The following is a 22,895-nucleotide window of genomic DNA, read 5'->3' as shown; positions in this document are numbered from 1 at the left end:
GCAGGGGAAAAAAATCGAGATCAAAATATCATGTGATTTTTATCTTTTCATTACAGCTCAAGTTTTGAAAGAGGAATTACTCTTACATTTAATTCATGGTAATTCCATAGAAGTCACTGTCACAAGAAATTTTGAAAGTTATAATCTTAGCCTAGATAATCATCAAAAAGGATTAGAAACCTATGAGAAATACTCATAGAACCACTAGAAATGATGAAAATTTAGGCATGTAAGTATTCGCAAATCAAATCAACCTGCTTTATGAATGCCAGAAAACTGGGATTAGATGGGTATTCCCTCAGTGTCAGAATATTCCATAACTGTTAGGATACAATACGGATATCATACTCTTTAGAAGGATTCGGTACTGTCCACATATTATGAACCAATTAGATTGAATCGTTGTGACTATCTCTTAAATGAAGCAAAAGTGGTGTCTCCTGCTCAGAAAACATTTCAAATAGGAGATATCACAGGTGGCCTTTAATTGTTTGTTCTCAGTTTCTGTATGTCCAAGTTTTAAGACCCAAATTTGTTTTCACAGGGGCAATCAATACTGAAGGGCAAACAAATTGACTTGAAGTTGGAACAATGTAGAAAAATCGGGCTTCTGAAAAGCCAAGCCAAGATTTTGAAGCTGAGAACTCAAATTAGGTAATACTTGCAGAGGCAAACATCCTTTGTGCCTTGCTGTCTTCTCTGCAAAATGGGGATAATTCAGCTGCCCAGTCTGATAATCATCACCAATAATGTTTGTGATTCACTCTACTATTTGAGTTAGAGTAGATTAAAATTGCTAAGGAAAGAGTTTAATTATGGTATGTTTTGATGATGATAAACAAACACTTAGGACTGCATAGTAAATGAGGAAGATGAAAGAAATATTGAATTAATTCACTGAATTAAGCAATGAGGCATAATCATACCTATGCCTAGAGTTAAAATGGCATAGCCAGATTGCATTTGTAGTTTTAAACTGGGCTGCCTAAGAAAATTATGGAATATCATGGTGGGTTAACCTGCTGGCTGCCAGGTGTCCACCAAGCTACACTCTCACTCCCACTCTTGAGTGGGACAGCCTGCCTCACCATGGTTTTCTCTGTGGGCTGCAGGGGAATCTGCTTTGATGCCTGGAGCAGGGCTCCAGCACATGGAGCACCTCCTCCCCCTCCTTCTTCACTGACCTTGCTGTCTGCAGGGCTGTTTCTTTCCCATTTTTCCCATTCCTCACTCTCATAACTGCTGTGCAGAGTTTTTTACCCTTTCTTACACACGTTATAATAGAGACTCCACCAGCTGTGCTAATGGTTTGGCCAGCAGCAGGTCCAGTTGCAGCTGACTGGAACTGGCTCTGTCCAACATGGGGGTGGCTGCCCCTTCTCGTAGAAGCCACCACTGCAGCCCTCTCACTACCAAAACTTTACTGCATAGAACCAGTGCAAAGATCCATCATTCAGGTTTTTAAATAACATTTTATGAAGAACATGTATCATCCATCATCCTCAATTATGATGCAGACAGATAGCAGAAGGTCCGTGGCAATGTCCTGTCTCAAAAAAAAGGAAACATTTCACAGGCAGACTGCTAGAAATAGAAACAAACTCATTTTCTCATGAGGAACCTACATAAAGCAGACACAATTGTTTCATTGTATCAACGAAGTACCTCAAGACTGAGAAGACATCAGAGAACAGCAATAAAGAGAAGTATTTATTCAGGCTGGTCACTCTGCCTTTCTATCTCCTTGGAGGCCAAGGTGGCTACAGTTCTTCCCTACGCATGGCTCCACAAAGTTTCCTAAGTTGTGGAATTCTCTGTAGGTTATACTATAACATCTTTCTCTATTTCCTGTTTCAAAATTAAGGGGATAAAATATGCATCGGTACTTGTCACTAAGGTTTACTGCTTACTGCTTAAATTATATTGGATGGAAGATGACAGCCAGTACGACAGGGTCTATGATTTTAGGTATATTGCAATGGGTGGCCATATAATTCAGTGTAATTCACAGCTAACTCCTATGGAGTCATGAGGCAGTTTATACAGGAGACTGCTTACACAGCTTTCATTTTAACTAACTGTAAGAACAGCCCCCGAAAAGGTATCATACTTGCCTATTTTTTAAAGATGTTGAAGGACAACTACGGGTCAGAAATAGAAATTAAAAAAAAAAAAAAAAAAAAAAAAAAAAAAGTGTGATCATGTGGAGTATTAACACAACAGGGGGTGATTACTGAGGTGGCTTAATTCCAGCAACAATACACACATTCAAGTTATTCTTAACACTGTATGATGCTATTTAGCACATTTAAATATAGATGTACATTATAGTCAACATTGGGAAAGCAATACAGATTAAGATAATGCAGAATCTAGTATATTAGAACAACTGCTCAGTGTATCATATTAGTCTCATAAAGTCAGTTATAAACCCATGAAAGTTTCAAGCCTTTTTCTAGCCCCTGAAGACCTGTCTTATCAGAAAATCAGGGCCTAGATTCCACATCACTGAAGCAAATAGAAAAATGCCTATTGACTTTGATGGTATTTGTATGAATATTTCAAAATACTGGTTTAAGGTTCCTGAAGTTCAACTTTTCTAAGTGACACCAACATTAGTGTTAAGAAATTTTGTCTCAGAAGGGCTTATTATTATATTAGCCTTGAAGAACAGGAATCTTCATGACCTCTTACAGCTGAGCATGGATCAATGATGTTAATCACACTCAAAATGAATATTTCCAATACTTGGATTCTGCTTTGCTCCTTTGATGTAAGCTTGATGACTGATAGTGGGTAGCTTAAGTCTTTTTGGTACTACTCGTCCACAATTCCTCAGCTAAATATCTTTGCCTAAGTATGGGGTATTTTTATTCTTCCATGTAAATATTTGGAGCAGAAGATGGAGTTATATTTACAAATACATTAAGGATTCCTGTAATATGAGTCCATTGCATTTCAAATATATATTAATATTTCATATCTGAGGGTAGTCCTGGTGGCAAAAGTATGTATAATAACAATTCACAATAGTATTTGCAATGTCAGCTCCATTTTTGTTGGGTGCAGGAAGTGGAGGGAATGGGAGAAAGAAGAGCTGTGTAACTGCATCATTTTACTTCTGTCATGCAATGCAGTAAGAGGAGAAGATTGCCATTAATATGATTCACCTCACTCTTCAGTTTCACTTCCAGTAAATCAATCTCAATAAGTTACATAAACCATAATAAGTGCTAGGATTTTTACAAGTAGAAAGGACAGTGATTGTCTCAGAGTACTTACTTCCTACTGTGCTTATTTTGACTGAAGAAGAAAAATGTATGTAAAAAACCAACCTTGGATAATAGAAGAAAGAAGGAGAAACAAATACGAAGAAGAAAACATTTTTAAAGTCAGGAAGATATATGGGGAGAGCAAAGGAAATTGTAAAAGAAATATGTAATCAGTATGTAAGGAATAATTATTATCCTTTCCCTAATGACAACAAATGAGACAAACCTGCTTGGATCTCAGAATTTGTCCAAGTAGTAGAGGCTGGAGAGCTACTGTGGAAGCAGTGTCCTCTATTGTATCTTCTGCTCTTTGTAAGTGTTGTTCTGAGGCTTCCCCTAGCTGGTGTTTTCTTCAACACCATGTACACAAATTACGTCCCACATAGCATCTGGGTGTTTTGCAGTCTTATATGTATCTGTTTTCACGAGGCCACCTCATCATCTTACAGGTAGGAAGCAAAGTGCAACAAAGCCGCTGATTATAGTACCAAAAAGTTGGAAAATTGTACCCTTAAGATTGGCTGTCCTCATTATCTAGGCTCAGGGGAACCAGCAGGGAAATATACTTCCAGATGGTTGCCTGAGTACCTTCCACACAGAGTTGAAAAGAGTGAGGTGGGAGGAGGAATGGCAAGCACAGAGATGTTGGCAGCAGGGTGTATAGTAAAGCTCAGATCTTTTGGTTAGCTGTACACCTATTGCCCACGTGGGTCTCCCATGCTGAATTGCAGACTCCTGGATTTTGGTATTGTTATTGTAAACAGACCAAGGGCACACCTTTATTTTCAAGTCAGAGAGGAATGTTTGTGAAGTGCTTAGTTCTCTTGAAGCAATATTCAAGGAGGTATCTGAATTTCTAGTGATGCAATTTTCTGAGGACAATTTGGACTGGCTGCTTTTGGAAGCAAGGTAGACTCCAAAAGCCTCTGCTGGGGGCAGGATGAGAAAATAATACTCATGGGAGGTACGTTTCCCTCCATTTTTATGATTTAGCCTAGGGAAAAAAAAAAAAAAGAAAAAATATATAAATATATATATAATAAATATAAATAATAAGGCTTAGGAAAACTAGGAAAAGCAAACCATTATTCACCTCATTCTTTATGAGCTGCTATTGTGCTAGCAAGAGATACCATGCAATAAGCCACAAAGCAATAACAGTTTCATTTCCCTCTTCCAAATTCTTCTCTTTTTGGCTACAGAAGTTATTTCTGAACAACAAAATCCATTCTGTGATCTTAATAACATATGCTTCTATGCCAGCATGATATTATGAAAATGATTTACAGTTTCAGTAGGAGCTGGAAGCATGCAGCACCTCTGAAAATCCATCTGTTTTTTAACCTTAAAAAGGAGAAAGTGCCCACTGCTAAGCTATTGCAAATCAAATATAACCAGTTAATTAATTAAGAATCTATCTTCTTTAAAGTACAAAATTAGGGACTCTATGTGCTATAAAAACACTATCAAATTTACTTAGTTTCACTGTACAAGACCGTTATCATGAGTAAAACTATTATGGGTGAGGCTTGCATTCTGAATCAGTAACACACACACACACCTTTTTCACACACTAGTCACAGGGAGGACCATCAAAGGAGGAAAACTATGAATATTTTTATTTGAGAGAGAAGGCAAAGACTAACATAACCTATTTATTTTCAGTGGGGAGGAGGTATTCATGACACAGTCACCTTAGAATATTATTCAGAGTATAAAGGTGATGACCTGGGTTTTTTTGAATAGTTAGTGGAAACACATGTTCCCGGGGAGGATTCAGAGCACCTGTGGTATAAGCCCAAGGCTGACCTTATGAGCATTTGTCCACTCCCAACTCCCCACACACTTTAACCTCGTCCAGTTTCCAAAGAGGAAGCAACTAAAAAGCTAAAACCACTATTAGCAATAGGAGCATATCAGTCATCATGGCTTAATGCTGGATAATTCAGACCATTCATTAAAAGGTCTCCTAGAATACCTATAAAACTGTTGGGAATTGTGTCTTTAAAGGCTTGGGTACTGTCATGAAGTGCAAAAACTGCTGTGCTGCACAGTGCCAATCAAATAGAAATCCTTTGTTAGTGTTAACAAAGGTGTTTTATGTCATCATCTGGCTATGGAGTTATTTCCAATAATTCAAGCAGGATTTGAACTAAAAAGCTTAAAAATAAGTAGCCAAGCTACAGATCCATTTTTAATGTAGGATTTCAACAACCAAGTCACACAAAAGGGTTTCAAAATCTTAATGGCTTTTAGCACAGCATATATCCTATACTGCCCTAAGAGACTCAGAAAATAACTGCCCCAGTCACTCACACACACAGTTAGAACCTGGCAAACAGCCAGACCTCAGAAATCAAAAGCAATGGTTCAGTCCTTTCAAATCCCAAAACAAGTCAAATTGTAACAGCCCATATTTCTTTTCTGTTTAAAATAACACTGATTTTGCCTCCAGAGATAAAATTAATGTTGAAAAATGTAATCTATCACTCCTTAGGAAAAGAAATGCTCCAGCCTCTGAATCTGATCCTCATTTTCAGCACTCTGGCAGAGAAACAATAATATTTACCTTGAATATATTTTCATAATTGTATTGGGTTTTGGTGGCAGGGAAGCTACAGGATAGCTACAGCTTCTGTGAGTTGTCAGAAGCTTCCCCCATGTCCAACAGAGCCAATGCCAGCCAGCTGCAAGGTGGACCTGCTGCTGGTCAAGGCCGAGCAAATCAGCAACAGTGGTAGTGCCTCTGGGATAATGTATGTAAGGGGAAAAACCTGGTGCACAGCAGTAGCCAAGAGAAAAACAGATTTGTGGACACCAAGGCCAGTGTAGAAGGAGGTGCTCCAGACAATGGAGCAGAGATTCTCCTGCAGCCCATGATGAAGCCCATGGTGAGGCAGGCTGTGCCCCTCAGCCCATGGAGGTTCATGGTGGAGCAGATATCCACCTGCAGCCCATGGAGGACCCCATGCTGGGTTAGATGGGCATACTTAAAGGAGTCTGTGACCCTGCGGAGAGCCTACACTGGAGCAGGCTCCTGGTAGGACCTGTGACACTATGGAGAGAGAGTGTTAGCATAGCTTTACTGAATATATACAGTCTTTACACAGGTAATTTTAACTTATTTCTATGTCTGGTGGGTTGCAGAGTTTTTTTAACGTGCCATGCTAATCCAAATCTGGTCAGTTCTCTGCCAAACTTCTGTTCCTTTATCCTGGAGGCATCAGTACTCTGTGAACGGTACACGAATTCACCTTTTGTGAAGACTCAATTATTATTTTTTCTTGTTGAGAAGCCAAGAAATGTCAGTCATGATAGCATTTTTAGTAAGATGTCAACATCTCAGACCAAGTCCTACATGTACTGAAGTCAGGGTTCAATGCGGAAAGAACTGGTCACTTGTCTCACAGGCAGTGATGCATTCCCTTACAGTCTTAATTGGTTTAAGGGGAATTACACAAAATTACAGCAGCTAATGACTGTGCAGTGTTTTTTATTATCATTTTTTGGAGATCCCCTTTGATATGATGTTGTTGCATTTTAGAAGTTCACAATTAATATTGGAGATATGATAGACTTCTCCTGGAAGTAGACTTCACATCTATTCAAAGACATAGTTTCCTTGGAATTTGTCAATACTAGTTTTTCCATTTTTATAATTTTATTTTGAGTGAAAAAAAAAATCTTGGTTTATTTTCACTCTATGAATTTATATCACTTTAAAACAGTAATGTCACATACCATTTAGGAACTGTCATTTTTATCACAGAAAAAAATTATTTATAACTCTTTATAACTCAGCTGTTAAGAGCTGACAGTTTTAGAACTTTGAAGTCTAAAAGGCCTCTTAGACAAACACACCCATCTTTCACACATTTCAGTCACATTTATATTGGTAAAGAAACAGCATTCCAGCAATACAGAAAACATAACTTAGAAAACATAGCAAAGAATTATTGATCTTGGTCCAGGGGTTTCTAGCCTTTATTGCTGGATAAGCCATGGTGCCATGCACAGCATAAAGAAAGTAGAATCATATCAACAAAATATACTTGTCTTCAAAAAAGTTTGAGTTTTATCAAATGCGTGGCTGCAGACTGAGAAACACTTCAATAAATTTTCTCTCTTGCATTACATACCAGTGAAGATGAGAAGCTGGCAACTCAAAACTACTATTTAAAAACAAATCTCTTTAAGGAGACTTTCTCATTGTTGCTGGGAGAGGAAAGGTGGTGAGTGGTAAAAAAAAATAAATCAGTAACTATTTTTTTAAACTAACTGGCACAAGCTGTAAATATACCCCCATAAACCTAAGTGTCTTATTCAAACCGATCGTGAGCTGAGGATCTTTACACAGAGAACATCACAAGTAACAGAAGCACATATCATAAACAGCCTGATGCAAGACTGTTGCAGGTATTTTGATGATAGTTTTAAACATAAACAGGCATAAAACTGCACCTAAGAACTCTGCAGCTGTTTACTTCGTCCCATTGGTTTTAGAAACACAAACATGTTTTTTTACTGCAAAATGTTTCCAACATGTTTTGATAGCTGTAGCTGTGTTTCCTTTCTTTACAGAAATATAAAAATTCCAGACAAGCAAGATGTCACAAAGAACCCTACTCTGAAAACTTAGAGCTTAATATCTGTTTAAAAAAAAAAAAAAAAAAGGCAAGCAGGATTTCTCTCAATTTACAGAAGGCAAATGAAGATGAAGCAGAAAAGGAACATGTTTTCAACATATGGAAAGAGGATGTAATGGGATAGGGCAACTACCAACACATCGAAACTGAATCCAGATCTCTACAGTCGTAGACATTGTTCATTATAAGCTGCATTTCTGAGCAGTTATTTTGTGGCAGCTTTAAACAACCATATTCTTTTAACTTAAATGTTGGAAATCAAGCATTTAAAGGAAAAAAGGACTTCAAACATTGACTTTATTACTGCAACATAGCATTTCAGTGGAAACCAGTCTATTTGAGGGAAGGTTCTCTTGTTTCTCTTAGTCATCACAATGACTTTGTCATAGCAACCCCTTGTTCACAGATTTGTTTGTTGGTTTACTGTAAACCAACAGTGAATGGCTGAATACAGATGAGGAAGCTGCTGTTCTCCAGTAAATTGGAATTAGGACTCATAATTTTAAACAAAGAAACCGTGTTCTGGATTTTCCCCTAGGTATGAAAGTACCTTCATCTATGGCATGATACAGATCTTCTAACTAAAGTATGGGAAGAATGAGAATTATTAGCACCAGTTTTCTGCTGTTACAGTAAAGGAGTAGAATGTATGACTGAGTAGGCTTTCATATTGAACTCTATGGTCTGATTTTCTCTTTAAATTCAAACTACTCCTAGTGCTATCTGTCATACAGTATTCATGGGTTCAAATGCACTACTATGCTTTGCTTTGTGTAGAAGTATAACACTAGAGAAACTTCTTGGATGAAGTCCTGATACCCCATTGATTACAGTATGCTAGAGGTCACATTTGTTAGAGATCATTCAACACAGCTTAATAAAGATGATGGAAAATATAGTTCAATTTCAGGAGTAACTACTGCCTTTAAGAATGGGTCTCAAGCCCACTAAACATGTCTTAGCAGGGTAAGATGATTTTTTTTCCACATTTTTTCCTACAAAGTGAAATAGAAATAGAACAACCCAGTTTGTTTGTTTGTTTGACTCTCTCTCTACAAGCAGTGTCAGGTTTCTTCCAGTTAAATCTAAACCACTAGTATGGCTTTCCAATTTCAGTTGGAGATTGACATGATTTTATAAATACAACATTTTAAAGTAATTCCCTTGACAATCCAATTGCCCCTTTTATTTGGTCTTTTTTTGAATTCAAAGCCCTTGGAATGTTTGTGGAAGTTTAATTTTAAAGTTCTGGTAAACATCCAATTTCAAGCTTATATTAAAAAAGTCTAATACCTATTCCATATGTCATAAAAAAACTACAATAGCATGATTTCATTTGGCCAATCAGGACTAACCATTATAAATTAACTGGAATAAGTATTTAAAAACTATTTCAGTCATCTGTAGTATGTGGCAATTTTCTATAGAGATGGAAACAAATATATACCATAGAATCATTTAGGTTAGAAAATGACCTTTAAGATCACCAAGTCAAACCATCAACCCAGGACTGTCAAGTCCATCACTAAGCCATATCGCTGCACACTGCATCTGTGTGATTCCAGCACGTCCCTGGGCAGCCTGTTTCAATGCTTGACCACCCTTTCAGTGATTTTTTTTTCCTAATATCCAATCTAAACGTCCCCTGGTGCAACTTGAGGCCATTTCCTCTTGTCCTGTCGCTACTTATCTGGGAGAAGAGACCTACCACCACCTGCCTACAACCTCCTTTCAGGGAGCTGCTGAGAACAATAAGATCCCCGCTGAGTCTCGTCCTCTTCAGGGTGAACAACCCCAGTTTCCCCAGCTGCTTCTCATAAGACAGCTCCATTGCCCTTCTCTGGACATGCTCCAGCACCCCAGCGTTCGTCCTGAAGTGAGGGGCGCAAAACTGAACTCTGTGTTCAAGGTGTAGTATTCAATATATTGATGTTAATTTTTAATTCCTTGTTAATTTCTCTGTGGTAAATAAGCATAGACCAATACAATCATCATAGGCATCACAGTATGTAGTTTATTCTTCGTATACAAAAAAAAAAAAAAAAAAATGTGCAACTTAAAAACTATGAAAGAAGGGGGGAGGGGTTAGAGAGGGGGTGCTGAAGGTTCTCATCAGCAGAAGAATGTATCTGCTTTTCCAGCAAACCGAGGGAGCCTCTGCTGCAGTCACACAGTAACCCTTGTTAAGAAGTAATACAGTTGTTGATCTGCTAAGACAACATGTGTTAAAGGAAATCAACAAATAATGCAACCTGTCTACTAAATTATTAAGACTAATACTTAAATTGCTTTTAATGATTAAAAGGTAGCAAAGTGTACCAAAAAACTGTTTCAACAGAAGACTAAACAAGCTAAACTAAATCTGCAGTAAAACCAACTCAACACACTAGCTAATATAAATCAAGTGTTATATTGCTTATTTCTGCAGTACACTAAAGTTAATTGGTAAATTGGTAGAAATGTATCTGTTTTCAACAGGTGTTAATACAGAAAGTTACAAGTAGTAATGTTAACATCAGTCTTGAGCCCCATATTGTTATCTCATAAAATGCTGTTAATGCAGTTATTTGAGAAAACGATGACCAAAAGCAGAAGAGTTGCATTTCAGCAACACATTTGTATTTTTTTAATACAAAATTTTAAAAAGACATCTGCCATCTATTACAAGAGAAATGAATCTAAATTGTCACCAGCTCTTAAAGTTCCTTCCACAGTTTTCCAGTTCAAAACCAACCTTCACAATGCCCTCAGTAGTCAAACGTGTGCTCAGAACCATACCTTGACAATTATCAGACCTGAGCTATTCTAAGTCTGGGGTGAATGTTTATCCCGGGCATTCTTGCAGAAATCATTGTACTGCCTGCTTGCCTCTAAATCAGAGAATCATTTCGCTCAGATACTCCACATATTACGCCAATAGCATCATGACATCAGGTTTCCACCAGTTTAGAAAAGAAACTCAAAGTAATTAATTACAATCAACCCAGAAGTCCAACCAAACATGGCATATTAAAGAAGTAACTGATGTCCTAAAAAAAAGAATGCCAAATTGGACATCACTAGCTGTTTTATTTATAGGACCATCTTTTGAGTGGTTTCAGAGCAAAAAGAGGAAGGCAGAGAGGAAAAGGTAAGGGGCCAGAAATGCAAGTCATGGTTTTACTTTCCTTGCATATCTACTTACATGCTTTCAAAAGAGAGAAAAAGGAGAACAAATGATGACAGGGAAAACAGGTGCCATTTGCCTAGACTGAAAGCATCCCTTAATTCCAGGAATCAGCACATTTGGTCACCAAAAGGTCCAAACAGTCCTAGCAGTTCTTATATAATCTAAATGAATAAAATATGCCACTCTATCACTTCTATAATTCTGGTGTTAAAATGTTCTGTTTTACACTCAAAATAAAGCAAATATCACTAGCCTGCAAATGACCATGGAAATATAGACTATAATATTTATTCCCTTTGTGATTTGCACAGATTAAACAATTCCTGACTTTACATGACATTTAATTTGATTAGCACTATATATTTAAAAGCAGTACCTCCGTGATAAAGAGAAAATATTCCTCTACAACATCACAGTGAAAACTAATACTGTCCTGAGCATGACTTTCAACATAAAGTATTTCAGTAATGTCATGTCATCTATATTACTCTGCTGCCTGTTTTTTTTAATTTTTATTATATTCAAACCTGATCCAGAAGCTGAATAATTGCATGTTTCACTATAGGCAAGGTAATGATACAATGTATTATTATTAGTCTTTGACCAAACTGAAGAAAATGCAATGTGGAGATTTTAAAATGAAAGGGGCGGGCGGGGGGTGGGAGCGGACCTTTGCCATATTATAAAATAAGATCCAATAAATATGAAACTTTAGAAAAACGAAATTATTATAGTTTATAGTTTATGAATTACAATAAGTTGAATAAAACAACAGGGGGAAAAAAGCAAACCCCTTTGGTTATGTTAGTGTTGAAAAAAGAAAGAAGTTATTTGCTTCAGCTAAATTTAATATAGCTATCTTCAGTGCTGCTAACAATTCAGCCAAGGGAGTATTAGAGAATAGCATAGCTTCCCAAGGACTTATCCAGGACATTGGACGGATTTTACATATCACTTGGAATCCCCCACTGCCATAAAATACTATTAAAATTCCTTGATGTAGTTCGCTTAACATTGTCACACATATCTATATAAACTTCAGTTACACCTTTAGATTTCATTGTATTTATATTTAGAGTCTGATTTTTTTAGACATGTCTAATATTTCCCAAAAGACATTTCATAGACCCATCTGTTTCCAAGTATGTACAGTTTCACTGCATATCTGTTCTTCGCCTGAGCTTTTGCCTTGGCTTAATAAGCTGGTAGGCTACTGTTGATCTGCAAAAATAAGTTCAAGTCAGGCATGGTCCTCCCCTGGGGGTGGCACAAAGCAGACTTAGCTGTAAAACAGTGATACTTGTCACGTCCCAACTGAAAATAGCACAAGCTCTTATCCACCAGATTTCCCCAGTGCAGAGTCCTCAAGTTGTTGAAGATCATGTCTGACTAAGCTCTGAAACACAAGTATTCATACAGCCAATGCCAGCCCACTCAGAAGCAGTAGCTACCCACACCCTTTTTCAGCTTTCAAGCCTGACTCTCATCTTGTAACTTGTCCTGCAAAAGGCTTAGGCTGGGGTGCTATCAGGACTATGAAAGCAGAAGTCAAGAGTTTAATTTGTGTATGCATGACAAATCTAGCCTCAATTTCTAGCTCATGCAAGAACCTGTCTAGCAATACAAACACGTCAAATGTTGTCCAATACATGTAATAGTTTAATGCCAGACATTTCAATGTCGAGTTATGCTATAGCTCAACTACTGAGACTTCTGTATTGCAGAACAGGCCAAGGACAGCCAAAAATTTAAATCCCTCCTGTTTCATAGCACTGCTTTTATACACACTTAGGTGCATGAACCTTTTCTTACTAGGGGCTGGGGCAGCAGTTCACCCAGCCATAGAAGACCTATTTTTCAGGTGGGTTTTTTTCATTCCTTTACAGCAAAATATTATATTCTTACTGTTTCCTACCTGTTGTCATTTTTTAGGCTAGCAGTACCATGACCATCAGGCTCTGGTTTCAACAGAGACATCCATAAGATGCCTTGACTTAACTCACTGCTCATTCTCAGTCTAAAGCTACATTGCTTGCAACATTTTTGTTAAAAGAAGTAAAAATCAAGTAACTCTTTCCCTTAGCTTCAAACCAGTTCTAACAAAACTCCAACACAAAACCTCAGCCCCATTCACTAGGGCTCTGATGTACTGTTGAAAATCTCAGTTCAAACTCCTGTTCAATGTTCAATGCAGAATTTTTCATGACTCACTGACCTTTCAAAAGAGCCCAGAATCAAATGTGATTCTCTTCACACATTATTATCAAAAACATCCACAGTTCACAACTTTGCATGTCTTAGACATGAAACAAAAGGAACACTTGTTTAGAGGTTTGTTTTGCCTGTAAGCGTATGATTATATTCCAATCAAAGCAGAACTCACAGTTTGCAAGTCCATGTAGATCAAAACTGACAAAAGATTTGCATGGACTCGTAGGATGTAGGACTGCAGTGTTTTGCATATCGGGTTCACAGGGTGTCACAGTATGACTCATCAGGATGACATGAAGACAACAGGCTTCCTCAGCTGCTGCAGCAGCTCTTTAGAAGTGACAAGCTGACTGAATAATGAAAGCTGCTGAAACCATAGCCTACTTGGAGGAGGACCTAATACTTCAAACTAACTGGCAGGGTGAGTTTGGTGGGTTTTGTTATGTTTTTGTGGAAAGCGTTGTCTCTTTACATAAGCCAAAGACACTCCACTGCTTTCCTTGCTTTGGGGCTTTTGACAGGAGACCTCTTACAATGAATCAGGAAGTTGGCTGGAACTCGAACAAAAAACCCATTTTGAGTTTTTCTTCCTAGACTAATAGTTGAACATAAAACATTATTTGAACCTATACTGCCTAATCATGCAGTAACTTCTACAAGGAAGATCCATCGTATGAAGGTAAGAATAACAAACTTTGATCAACGGCAATACTTCTCTATATTGTAGCATTGTCTGACTAAGTTGGATAAGGTACATTTTAATTGTAAAAGCTAGACAGATTAGTTGAACTAAATCTGAACTGAAAAACAGTTTGAGAAGGCCTTTTTCTTTTCTTAAAACACAGCTGACTGTGAGCTATTATTTTGAGGCATTTTTTAATTTAAACCAGATATGAATCAAAAAGAATGCATCATTGCTAGTAAATCATAACAATTATATGGAAACATCTTACCCTCCCTGGCAAAGGACGTATCCATAAGGGGACTCTTACTGTGTCTACATTACAAAGTAATGCAGAACAGTAAATGCTTATCTGTGACTGAACAGCTGTCACTGACAAGTTGACATTGACACTGTGCATGCTCTAAATGATTAAAACCTATTTCAGCCTAGACCTGTGGACAAACAGCCCCACAGCAGTAGGAGCTCACTGGGCACATTCCCAGGACTCATCTGCCAGTTTAGGCAAGTTTCCACAAAGGGAATCAAGGCTATGGTCTTGACGTATTTTTCATGATTTTGCCCTAAGTGTGGTTCACAGGAGTAACTGGGATATTTACTTCTCCCAGTCCTAACTATACTGCTACTGTAGGTGCACCCACTACTTGCTAAGGTCTGCCTCCAGTGTTTTGGCTGTTCCCTCTGCTCTCCTTTGGCAATGTTCCACTAGCATTTCCACACTACCACCATGAATACTCACTTCTAAAACATGAAGCAGACCTGAAACGAAATGTAAATATTCAGTAAGGGGGCATTGTACACACCTGAAGTAAACCTGAATTAAATTTCCTTTAAGAAATGGAGACTAGGGGAAAGATAGCGACTACATCTTTAATTCTGTCTTCTCTGTGATAGAAAACATGGCATTGCTGCTGGCAGCTGGGTCTTGGAAGCACCCATTGGAACCATTAGCGTGTTCTTTCCTGTCTCTCCACTGATAGACTGCACTGCAAATAAATTTCTGCATGTGCATTTCTGCTCCTTCTTTCATGTGCATAAAATTTGGCTGAGTGGGTTTGGTCTAACCTCCCTTTCCACTGAAATCTCCTCCTTGCACTGTGAAAGCAGCATTTTAGCTCATCTTCCTCTCTGTGTCACGTGCCCTGGAGAGCTGAAGAGAAGTGGAAGTGGTGAGGCAGAGGCACAAGTATCAGTGCTGCTCCTACAGGAAAGCAGGGCTACAGTCTTTTCCTAGCTGTAACTCCATGCTGATGGACCTTTCCCTCTCTTAATGCACTGTTTCCCAGCATGAGTCACATACTGCATTGGGTATGGCAAAATAAATAGATATGGATTCAAATTCTTTCTCAGACAAGTTGGTATGTACTTGACAGCAATGGAGCTGAGAGAAATAATTTGCTAAGTGAGGTAGATTGGAATATCATTATATATTTAATATTCAGCAGTGTACTTGTTAAAGTACAAAATAGCAGCACAAAATAAACTTTGATTACATGCAATTAATTTGCCTTCCTGCAGGCAGTTAATGCAATAAATAAACTAAATAATTTCTTATTAGGGCCTTAAACTTACAGTGAGGTTTTTATTCATTTGATTAATACTTAACAAATAGCCTGCAGTTAGGTAAATCACGTCAGTACCAACTGGCATTTATTAATCTATTTTCTGATGCTTACTTAACATCTTTAAAATGATTTTGTAGAACAAAATGGTTAACATAACCATATTTTCTGGCTGTTCTGATTTATCAGAAATTTTGATTCAGGTGTCCTACCCAGATCCTTCTTTCAATATGTCTTCCTATTGGAAACATCTCAGTTCTGTTCTACCTGGCCACTGCTAGATTTGGTACCAGTTTTACAAAGTCAAAAAATCTTTCAAATATTTGTAGCAGATAGATTATATTTTGTATGATTATTTATTATAATTTCCTAGAGAAATTAGTTTTCAGTTGCCTGACTCTTTTTAAAGAGTAGGCAGCTTGACTGGCTTTTTGTTTTTCATTATTTTTCATTAAGGAGAAAAAAAACCCCAACTATTAAAACTGATTTATTTTGTCCTTAACATCATATTCCTGTAATGAATTAATACTTAGCCCATACATTTATATGTTGCAACTGACTATCTCCTGTCTGTTTCACAGAGACCAAAATTTTCTGCAGCAAATTGGTTAGCAAGGCACATTTATTACCCAGAAATAATATTACCATAAGTGATGAAAGCTTGTAGGAAGAAACAACTAGTTCCTGTACTAAAAAACCTGCCTTAGTTAAAAAAAAAAAAAAACACAAACTTTTATATGCTTATGGGGTCCAGGGAAGTAGTTTGTTCTGCTTAAAGTAAAAGCGGTAAAAGCAATTTCAGCATGTCAGAAAGGTTTGTTGTTTGGGTTTTTTTTTCCCTCCCTAAATGATGTACAGTTTATCTTCATTGAGTTAAGAGATGAAAAAAGTGTGTGCTTGACTCAGCATATGCATAGCAGTACATTAGAGAGTGAGGGAGGAAAACTGAAATCTATTTGGTGGATTTCCCTCCCTGTCAGAGGCAGTGTGTTGCATTAAAATGATTCAAGAAAGAAATGATGGTCTGCATTTTGGGCCAGTGTACCCAAGGTACAGAGAAACACTAATGTACAGAAAACACAGTTTGGGGACAGTATGTAATATATTCAGACCAGTGTCCATAGGCTGAGTATCTAAATAAGTTAATTTTTTTTAATACGATATAAGTATCTGTAACCAGGTATCAGTAATGTTCTATATGTTTCCACTAGAAACAGTCCTGCCAGTTGAAGAAAATCTGTGGTCTCATACACAGCTTATTATGAATATGGACAGCAGAATCAAGCCTTTAATAATTATTTCTTTCTAAGCGTACTGTGGAACTGAACAGAATTTATTCTGCATGTAATATGCATATATATGCATATGTATGTGCAGCTATATATCTATCTCTACAGAAATTCAGGGATTGAGACACCTGATGGAAAATATTGGGAAGCTAATTCAAGAATGTACTGTATCCCAGTTAAGAAAAACTGCACCTACAGAAGTGTGCACTTGCATTCCTCTCTGTCTGAAGTAAGCACCCGCTTTTTGCTCAATGTTTTACCAGTCTTCTTGTGATTTACTTCAATCATCTAAGAATTATTTGGATCCATCTAAATATGTATTGAAATTACTTCTATGCCATTACGTGTATACATCCAGTTTTAGGTATCTTACACCATAATTAAGACTTATTTGGTGAGTTTTTCTTGGTAAAATATGATGTGTACAGTAAAAGCTTAGGCAGCTGCATTGTAGCTGTTCAACTGAATAGGATTGCTTCAGGGTGAAGATAGATGTTTTCTTTTTCTTCCTCTCCCCTCCCCCCACAAACTTGTTTTCTCTAATTTTGCTATACATTTTCATGCACTTTTTATTTAGCGTGATGAGAACAGGAAAGGCTGAACCTATGGGATAAAAAAGCTCCACTTATCTCCAGTACTAGTGTACTGAAAGAATCCCCTGTTAGTAGTATGGCAAGTGTTCAAGAGAAATACCTACTCAAATGCTATGATTTATCTTTTATTATAATTGTTCATTGGTCTAAAAGATTTATGCAAAGGAATATTCAGAAAGATATCATTCTAATGCAGCATGAGACAAATTGCACCAGTGGACATTGATATGCCATGCAGCCCTGTGTTCAGTGTATTCATGCCTAGTAGACCTACACCAGCAATCTAGCAGGGACACCTCTGTCACTTTGCACAGACCTAGTATGGGAGCAGGAGAAGGAAAGGCTGGGGGTGGTTTCACCCTGGCACTCTTCTGCAGTGTTTCCAGTGCCTCTGCCTGTCTCCATGCCAGACTCCTATCTAAAAGAGTCATGATAGTGTAGTGCCTTTTGAAAGGACAAAATGCAACAGAGATGAGCAATACAGTTCCATACATATTTTAATGAGAGGTATATTACTTCCAGCAGAAAAAAAAAAAAATACTGTATTTTTTCATCAAGTGCATAAAAGATGCTTATGCGACAAAACAATGCAATTTCTAGACAGATCTGTTGATTTATCTGTGTTCTCTCTTCGGGTAGTGGAAAACTTGCAGTCCATTTTAGTGGATGGACTGGTACTAAACACACTGAAAACTTTAAAACTTGTTCCCTTCCCTCAGTCACTTAATCTCAGATAATCATTCAAATGCCTGGTTCGTCACATTCTGTGCAGATGGCACACATGAAGACACCACAACACCTCACTTACCTGTAAATGATTAGTACGTAGTAATCTATCAGAAAAGAAGATGCCCAGGAAAAAGATGGCAGTAATATCATGTTATTTAAATAATCATTTTCAGTCAAGTCACATTTTTTAGCATCAGGAAGAACAACTTTTTAACAGGAATTTTGCAGAAAGAGAAATGTGGGAAATTAATTTACCGTTCAAGCATTATTTCATATCTCTATTTTTAAATCATTATTTTAAGGTGGTTTTGTTAGAAATGCTACTTCTCATTTTGATAATCCAGTTTTTAGTCATGTTAATAAAGCCATGTAATTCTGTTCTTCTTTTCACCTTGCCTAAGCAATTACTCATGTTGACACAAATAGGAAAATAATTCACCAATAAATTTAATTCAAAACACAGAATATGGGTTCATTTCCTGTTTATAGATATTGCAACATATTTGGTATGTAAACAGAAAATACTTGTCATGCTTAAGGAAATAGAGACTATCACTGTGAAAACGTAACTATTATTAGGATAAACATTTATCTTTAGTGGCAGACTTGTGTATTTATTTACTTGCTAATGTTATCTGCTGAAATTTCTGTTGGGAAATTAGACATAGGACTACATGGTACATGCAAGCTTTAAAAAACACAGTATCATTTTGATAGTGAAGTCACTAAGCAATTAGAATTGCCTAAACTACGTTTTTCAGATCAAAAAGAGTGTGGACTACACATCCATTTTCTGTAACTAAACCTCAATTTTTAAGACTCTCTGTTTTTAGGTTCAGTTATCATTAGGATGTGAAATATTTGAATAATGACTTTTCATTCACTTTTCCACTTTTCTCCAGGGAAAAAAATCAAACATAGTTGAATCCTACAATCTTATCAATATTGTCAATAAATAGATGAAGTGGGGAAAAAAACATGTTTTCTATAGATGTGAATCCATTGTGGTGACCTTTCACAAGTCTGCTTCTGCAAAGCTTAAAACATCTCTCTGAACTGGAAAGGTTATCTAGGTTTACAGGAGACCTGCAGTTTGTATGCTTCATACATACATTTCCAACAAGTTTTGTAAAATGGAAGAGATAACCACGATCACATCAATAAATGAAAAATATTTCGTTGTGTTCATTTATTCTAATTATCACCCTCAAATGACAGGATCTAATTCTGCCTTTAGTTTTAAACATGAGCTCACTTCTGACATGAGCAATAGAAGTTGGATGTAGGTCAAAGAGTAAAGATGGACAAAGGCTTTCTGTGCAAACAAGGATATGGCAAAGGCAAGAAGAACCGCACTGAGAGTGTGAGCAATTTTAGCTGCAACAAAAGCAGCTATGAAGAAAGTCTTGACTTACTTCATTACATTTTGTACTAAATACACAAATAAGCATCTTGGATGCTCTCTCATCATGAAGAACCAGCAAGATCGGCAAACAGGACTTCAAAGAGATAATTGGTTTTCCCTTTTCTTTTTCTGATTCTTGGACAACTACTTCTATTGCCTGAGCTTCTAATTACTTGCAAGAGAGGAAATTACACACTTTTCAAGTGTGGTTTGGATAACTACCATATTTTGAAATACAACAATTCTTTGAAGACAAATAGCCATGAATAGGTGGATCAAATGTTTACATCGTTAGAGCTGCTCTAATGGAGAAAATGATCTGTAGGTTCTACAAGGTATGCCAAGAAGGAAGTCAAGGCCATATAAATCATTTGATATATGTAAGGGAGATGTCGTGACTTAACTCATTAAGAGTTTATGCAGCACTGTGTGGTATTCAACATTTTCTGAAACTATTTTAAGTATCTAGATTAAAAGACATGATGCAAAGGTATGACCAAGGGCCACAGTATAATTTTTAATAGTAAATCAAACTAATTGACAAAGAAATTACAATTAGTTATGTGAAATATACATGAAATATGCATGTATACCCAAGCACCAGCTTATAAAACCACCAATTCTAAAATGTAAAATGAGATGCTTTTATCCTTCCTAATCTAAAAGAACTTAAATTGTATCCTAAGAAGGGATGTATGCATGCATGGTGGGTGGACAGAGTTGCCTACCTGAAGAATTCAGATCCTCAAAAGAGCTGAAATTTCTGTCATATCAAAGGATATCGGTCCCTGTGTTAATTGTTATGCATACCTGTAAAAGCTTCCTATTTAAATAAAACACAACAGCCACCACCACCAGAGGTGAAAACTTATCCTGAAATCATACTCTGATACAAATATATTTTAGAATTAAATTAGAGACATACTTAAATTCTTCTGGTTTACTTCTTTGCACCCATCATGGATTAGACTACAGGATTCTTAGTAAGGACAAGCAGCCACCATCAAGAAATAGAGTTTGTTAGAGCGGTGTTGGGAAGCCTTCTTTTTCCTCACTTTTTCACATAACCTCATTGATGTTGCTAAATTCTATTGACAGAGTAAGACACATTCATTCATATCAATAAATTTAGATAAATTGGTCCCAAAATATCCTTGATTTTTTGTTTGTTTGCTTGCTTGTTATGTAAATAAGATAAAAGCATCTCAGGAACACTCTTGGCTAAAAAGTCTCATGTGAATTAACAGTGTCTTCTTTCCCTGACTACTTTTTATTGCCATGGAAAACTTCTTTTGAAAGTACGCTTTGGCTGCTTGACCTTAAAGACAGGCACACATGAAAAAAATTATTAGAGTCGATTTGGTGTTTACATTATCTGTAATAAATTATCTCCAGATTTCAAAACATTAATGACAATACATTAAAATACTAAAAGTTCAAACAACAGGTCCTTTTACATTCTGCATGTATAATAACATACACATATCCATTTGATGGCTAGATCCACCAAAACATTACTTCAGTTACTTTAATTTATATTAATGATACAAAGTAGTTGTAAAATTGATTTCTTCAGTCCAGAAAGAAACACTGAACCTGGGGCATATCTAAAACTGTCTCATTGCAGACATGCAAATGGAGAAAGAATGACTCTGTCATTATTTTGTTATAAAAAGGAATGTTATTTATGAACATTTTACTAATGTAGAAGGCACAGACTGGAAAAGACATCCCACAGGTTGGTTGTATTCTTAGGGGAAGCTGAGAGGAACATACTTGCTACTTGTTAAGTGAGGGAGGATGGGAAGACAGAAGCATAACACATATTCTCTCTGTGGTTAATGAAAGCGATTCAGTAGAGGTCCTTAGACTTATCGTGAAAGTTCAACAGACTGAACTGACAGCACTTATAACAATATCACCAAATACCCTGTCTGGATATTCAATCAATTATGTGGCAATTTCAAAACAAATATAAGGAGAAAAGGAGTAAGATTTCATTTTGCTTCTTCCCCTCCATCCACCCTTCTCCCATATCCTTTCTTTTAAATTCAACACTTGTGCAGAGCAAACTGAAAGAAACTGAGAAAGAGAACACAAAAAAATGGAAAGGGAGGTGAACACAGGATACTATCAGACAGACATCAAATACCTGAACTTTTTAAGAAGAGTTATGTTTTAGAAGATGATTAATAAGCTGAAAAGTAATTGAGAATAAAATGGATGGAAAAAAGTATCAAGCTTATTTTTAATGGAAACCTGAGTTTTCAACTAAACAAGATTTTCACCAAAAAAACCCTCCGCTTTCTGATCAAAGTTTAGCTTTCCCAATGCAAAGCCAACTCTTTTAAACTGAAAATACTCCCAGGGTACCTTATGGCTGTAATTTATTTTCTAAGTCCATGAAACACTGTGTGTGGTGACTGCCATAACAAACTCTTTCTCTTATCAAAGGAAGAGATGATGTTGCTTCAGTGTGATTTCAACAAAGACCTCAGACCAAAGAAGAAAAATGGGAGCACATCTGCCTGAAAATGCCTTCAGGGCATCAAAGAAGCACTTCCAAATCATAACACTCAATTTTCCTGCTGAGGTTATAGTGAAAAGTTCTTAGCTTTGATAAAAGAAAATTTTGTAGGAAAAAAGTATTCATTTTAAGTGTGAGATTATGAAGAAAGGATGCTCAAAGTAGGAAATGCTCTAAAGTAAAACTACAGTTCTCAAATCTTTAAACATCTTGTTATTACTTTTTTATTCTTATTTTTTACATAATTGACTACGGTGAGTTATTATCACAACTCCAAAGAAACTCTTCTAAAGGTAGCATGTTGCACCCTTACAGGTGATTGCACTATAGACCCTTACCAGAGAAAGGAAGACGTTTCTGTGAAAGACAGGAAGCAGAGAAGAGGAATGAGCATAGACTTTGAAAGGGCAAACCTAGAAGAATTTTCAAGATAAAGACATATTCTTGTGCACCAGGAGAACGCTGAAATTATTTAAAGGAATGAAATTTCAGCACTTTCCAGCATGAAACATTATCAAGGTCTTCTTATGTTTTTGTTAGAAGATTTATATAACATGGATAGAATTTTTATAGCAACTGAAACACTAGGCAGTAAGAAGCATCTAGAAACATCTAGCAAGCTCAGAGCTTAAAAAGCAAAATGTGTATTTCTTAGAATGCTAGTAGAAACATACCAGAAGTTACACCTTTAATTCTGTGTTAAACCCCAAAAATTGTTTTATAAAATAAAAATAGTTTTCAGCAATATCTTGTAAAAAGACAGAACATTACGGGCTAGAGGTTTGGAGCATTCTGACAGTAAAGATGCAG

This window comes from Falco punctatus (assembly GCF_963210335.1).
Source record: "Falco punctatus genome assembly, chromosome: 3".
NCBI lineage: Eukaryota > Metazoa > Chordata > Aves > Falconiformes > Falconidae > Falco > Falco punctatus.
The sequence above is the reverse complement of the archived record's forward strand: the minus strand, read 5'-3'. Positions refer to the sequence as shown.